This window comes from Anomaloglossus baeobatrachus, chromosome 2 (assembly GCF_048569485.1).
Source record: "Anomaloglossus baeobatrachus isolate aAnoBae1 chromosome 2, aAnoBae1.hap1, whole genome shotgun sequence".
NCBI lineage: Eukaryota > Metazoa > Chordata > Amphibia > Anura > Aromobatidae > Anomaloglossus > Anomaloglossus baeobatrachus.
In genome coordinates this window covers 724945236-724951235 of record NC_134354.1, presented here as the reverse complement: position 1 = coordinate 724951235, position 6000 = coordinate 724945236, and positions in this window count along the sequence as shown.

The following is a 6000-nucleotide window of genomic DNA, read 5'->3' as shown; positions in this document are numbered from 1 at the left end:
CACCCTCCTGGGGCCTTTCTGGTGTATTCTGTCCCACTGCTGGGCACCTCCTGGCATATACTATCCCCTTCCTGGTATCTACTGTTCCCCTCCTGGTAGATATGTCCCCATCCTGGTAAATACGTCTCCGTTCTGTCTAATGCAAAAAATAACAACATTGTACTCACTGTTCCTGGCTCCCACTTTCCACAGTGTCCTCCTGTGTAGCCAGCACAAAGTGGCCAGCAGTACGTCATTGCTATGCACCGCCTTAAGTCACTGGGACACAGATCAAAGTTCCCCGCTTCTGTTTGGCCAGCAGTGTGTATCGCAGTACAGTGAACCGATGGGTTTCTGTACTGCGATGTATTTCAGCTGAATGTGCAGTCTCAGATGCACATCCATCTGAAGCAGGGGCTGAGGCCAGCAGGGTCCCTGCACCCCTGGGCCCAGTCGCGGTTGTGATCCCTGCAACCACGATCGTTCCGCTCCTGGTGGTGGCTTCTCTTCCATAGGAGGAAAAGCATCTGCCATGTTGAAATTAATCATACCCAACCCTTCTTTTCTCTGTCATCTTCTTTCTGGGGAAATTTGGGACACCATCATACACAATAAGCATTATAACTATCAGCGAGTTTGGCCAGAATATCTAATTTGTATAGCCAAATTCCCTTAGGCACATAGCTACTGGACACTACAATCCAGCATGGGGTACCTTTTGAAGATTTTGACATTTGCAAATTTTTTTTTTTTTTTTTTTTTTTATACTGACCCCTCATGTCATTTTAGACAGTGACTTATAGATTGACCGGGAATGATCATATCTCTTCAAATTAAAATTTGCCAGGTTTGCCAAATTTTTCCCGAAAATCCGATTGGTGGCGATTGGCAAATACATTCACTGTGATCACAGAAACTCCAATTGCTGGGCTAACACTGCTTCCAAGACAAAAGCTGGAATCCTCACTAGAGGATAAACTTACATTTCAGGATCCATTGATGCCTCTGGGGACAACATTGGCAACGCCATGAAGAGGCCTTCACAAGGAATGTCATCGTGGTCCCACTCCTGGGATTATGGTATGGAGAGGCATAATATATGATGGTTAGACCCTTCTAGTCTTCATTTCAAGTACACTGACAGCTGTGTGTTACATTGATTGGTTGTGGAATCAGTCGTACGGCCATTTATCCAAAATGTCCCAGGAGCCATTTTTCAACTGGACAACGCCAGGCTGCATATTGCTCATCCTACTGTGAGCAGCTTGCATGACATGAACATGCTTCCATGGCCTGCTATGTTTCAGGACTTGTCTCCTATTCAGCACATCAGGGTCTTCATTGCTCAGCAAATGCAAAAAAGAAGCTGCCAGCAGAGGAGCTTGATAATTTAATACCCAAATGCAATCAGCATGGCAGAATATTCCACAGTTAACCATTAATAATCTCATTGATAACAGCCAAGTTGTGTAAGTGAGGGGATTTCTGTACATGGTGCTCATACTTAAATCTGAATAGAGATAATTTAAAAATGTTGTTTCTATTTTATCATCACTTATCAATAATATCCATCCTGCAGTTTCCATAATTTTATAACGTCTTTCTTGGTTTTGCAATTTAAATATTGACTGTCCAGTTCCATTCTCCATTGCACGTCTCTGGAATCATTGCTCACAGGCAGATGCTTAAAGGGGAAGTCTCATGTTATGAAATTGATTTTTAAAGAGCAGGAAAATATGCAAGTTTGCAATTGACATACTTTTTCTAGCTGCTTTTATTCTCCTGCCATGAGAGCTTTTATCTTACATATTGTACAGCTTGTTTCCATGGAGCTGGTCCACTAGTGACTGCCAAGACCCAGAGCCCAGTTCTTACATTCCAGGGAAGGAATTAACTCCTAAAAGTTCAGTCAGCTTTCTCTAACCCATTGATTTCTGTGCAGCAGTAATCTGCTCACCTCTCTCCATCACCCTCTCAGCCCCTGACAGGGCTTTTATCAGTCCTTTAGAATCACATTCTCATGGCCCCCAGTATAGGTATTTTCCACAGCAGTTCTTCTAATCACAGTTTTCCCTTTCCAGAGCTATTGATGTATTTTAGATCCATCTGTGTCCAGTAAATTGGAGTATCTTCCATTCTTATACACAATACAAAATTTTACTATGGTAGCAATATTTCTGGCTAATATGGTACCACAACTTAATTCCAGAGTTGCATGCTTCTTCAAATGCACTTTTTCTATATGTGAACCCAGTGATAGCAGTGCAGCCTAAGAACAGATCACAAATGTGTAGTAGCAGGAAGAATCTTCTCAACAGAACTGTCATTCAAGGAGGAGCAACCGCTCGCTGAGCAATGTGGATGGAGAGACTGCATAGCTCTGGGCTGCTCAAGAGACAACTTGAGAATTCCTCGTTAAGCAATATGACTGATCTCAAAATTATTTATTACAAGAAAAAATGTAAAAAAAAAATTAATTCTATATATATAAACTTAGGAAATAAAGCATCTTTCTGAAGTTCTTGTCCAAAAGCCTATCAAGGAACATTACAGTCACCCTGTCTCTTAGCCTAAAATAACTAATAACAGGAAACCATAGTTTGAATGGAACCACAAAGCATCTAGACGTCATATGTGATTGTGATTCTGTACTTTCATGCTGCACAGGACACAATCCTTATAGTTGTTGCATTTGTATTGAGTAGAACATACACTTATTCTTAGAGATGATGACATATTGATTTTGTCTAGAGGCGACATCTATGATGAAGAGTATCCAGAGGAACGATGTCTATGGTAATTACAGCATTTATAAAGAAGAGAAAGATAACATCTGCTGTAAAGAAAGGGGGTAAAATGCTAAATAATGGGAGAGATATGTGGAAGATGTATGCAGCTACTAAATCCAAAGTAGCCGCAGAACTATATACACATAAAGAAGTTCTATATCTAGAGATATTTTAATAAAATCTGATTAATACCACGACCTGAGATGAGGAATGGTGAAAGTTGAAGGCTGTTAAGCTTCTTTCCATCTTCTCCACTGTCATCATAGATCTAGTCCAGGTTTCTGTAGATGTCCTTTCTGACAGCAGTTTGGTTTCTAGAAATACAATGTCTAATGATTATAGTCTGTACAATATAGTTGTAAGTCAACACATCCATTGCATTTAGTCTGACTCGGCTCCAGAAGAATTGCCACTTTGTGATGACTGTCACAAGGTGGCGCTAGACACTACTTGTATTCAGTAAATGGAAAGGTAGTCAGACAGGCCAAGAACATAAACCAGGAGGACATGACAGTACACGGGGGTGGGGGACATACAGAGACAAGGTCAAGATCCAAGCTGAAGGTTAGGGTTCCAGAAGAGTACATACAAGATTCAGGGAGAGGGCGAGGATGCGGTCAGGAGGAAGTCCAAGGTCAGAAGCTGGGAAGTCATAACAGAAACAGGGGAGGACAGGCAGAGACGGGTAAATACCAGTCCGGAGTCGAGAGACCAAGATCTGAACACTGAGCAACACGGGAGCCAACAGCACAACTGTAAACAGGAAGTACGAATGGCGGCGTCCTGCGCTAACACGCTCCCTAAAGAAGCATAGCAATCATCGGGAAAGAGAAGAATCTGCGAGAGCACCTCCGATCACAGCAAGAAACCCAGTGCTGTGAAACAACCCACAGAGCATTCATCCTGCAAAAAGCTCTGCACCATAGGCAACTGCTTTGCAGGAGAGCATGGCAGAATAATAGAGAATATTCTGCAGAACGGAATCGTGACACACTTAAAGCGAAAATTCTATATGTTATATTTTTTAAAATAGACAAATATAGGTCAATCTGTTGAGGAGATGGCATGGGGCCGTAGTCACGGGCAGGTGTTAATCCCAGTTGCCGTATAGTCCTCCATGAGCAATCTGCTTCCCGGCGTCCTCCACAGTGCAGAGAGAGTTATCATAGCTGTAGGATTTCCTAAGGGAAGACACCGACACAAAGCTTCTATTTACTTGCAATGGTTCATCTCTGATAACACCATAAAAAATACATTGCAGGCACGCTTCTTAAACATTACAGAAACCATATAATTCACATTTTCTTGCAATTTAGTAGCAGACTGCTTCCCTGGCTCCGTTATCTTCACAGTTACTTTTACTTTACTCATTTTCCCATCTAATGTCACTGTTACACTTAGCAAAGTCAGATAATTCTGCAAGACTTCAGTCCCGTCCCACCCACAGGGATTTTTGCTTCGAAAAACAAATGGGACATTTCTAATGTGTCACAAGCTTGTTCACCTGGACCTCAGTTAAAAGGGACCTCAAAACTGTACTGGAGGAAGACAGTTGACACCCGGGGCCGTTCTCCTAAAAGTTCTGGCCTGGTTCTACGTAGGCAGCTAGCCGAACTAACCATTTTTGTTTTCTTGTATTCTATGTGTCTGGGGACCCAGGCTGACTCAGCAGGTCAGTCCAAATTATGTTCCTCGGCCACTATTCGCCACATCCCCACAGATGCAGCTTTCTTATCATCTCCTTTCCTACAGCTCCTAACTCAAAATGGTCAAGGCCTACCTGTTATTTACTAGGCTCCCCCCTACAGCTCTGTGTCTATAAACTTTAGCCCCTTATCAACCTTTTAAGGAACCAGGTAGCAGTCATTCAAAACCCTGTCACTAGATGGCCATATTACACACATATTTATCAAATACTCGTAATACACATTTTAAACATCACATCATAGTACAATACAAATATTCCCTTCTTATTACCCTTTCTATAACATAACCCATCTTCTAAGGAAGCAGTGTCTTGCAGAACAGGGGCGGCAGAGCCTTACACCTCCTTAAAAATCAACATACCGTGAACCAGAGCCACGCTTAGGCTGAATTGTGCACTGTGCAATGTGCCCTTTGGTGCCCCCACCCCAATGTTTACTCAGGACACGAGTGGGTATGTTTGTACATAATCTGTGCATGGTCTGCTTCACTTTCAGTTTCTGCAGGATCTGCAAAGAGCTGAACTTGGGAGGTGACAGGTGTCCGACCCAAAAACAGTTTGACGACCTATCCAAAGTATTTGGAAACACCATCCATATCTAAGCACTGGACAATCCCTTTAAGATCTTTGATAAGTAGATGTGATTATTCAGGAGAACATACAAAATACAGGCCTTTTGATAAGACTAAAGGGTGCTTTACAAGCTGCGACATCGCTAACGATATATTGTCGGGGTCACGTCGTTAGTGGCGCACATCCGGCGCCGTTAGCAACATCGCAGCGTGTGACACCAATGAGCGACGATCAACGAGCATAAAAACGTCAAAAATCGTTGCTGCTGCAGGTACGATGTTGTTCGTCGTTCCTGCGGCAGCACACATCGCTATGTGTGACACCGCAGGAACGACGAACATCTCCTTACCTGCGTCCACCGGCAATGAGGAAGGAAGGAGGTGGGTGGCATGTGTGACGCCCTGGACTAGCCAGGTAGCCACATACATACCAACATACACACCCCCACCCTAGGCAGTTACAACAGTCAGACAAAAACCCTTGTTGCCTCCCTCCAGGGCCTGATGTCCACACCGGGTGGGGCGGAGCCAGGCGGTTGGCCCCACCCACCAAGGAGTTCACAGGCCTGGAGGCGGGAAACGTGTCAGTTAAGTTTAGAATGTGAAAGTGAGAGGAGTGAACACTTGAGGTGTCTGGGTAGGAGCCCAGGCACTGACAGCAAGGTTGGCAGACGGTGGTGGCCGTCTGCAGGAGTTGGTGGAACTCCGCAGAGCCGTAAGGACCGGGGTCGGGCGTCGGCCCGCCGGTACCGGACCGGGGAACGGAGTGAAGCTAAGCACACAGGCAGGGCCATAGGACCCCGACCAGGCTTTGAGCCGCCGTCAATAGTCAAATCCGAATGTGACAGGAACCCCCGGGGTTCCCTAACAACCAAGTCCCGATTGAAGGCAACCATCCACCCAGAGAGGATATACAGCCACCGCCACAGGCTAGAGATCCAAGGGCCAGCGCCTG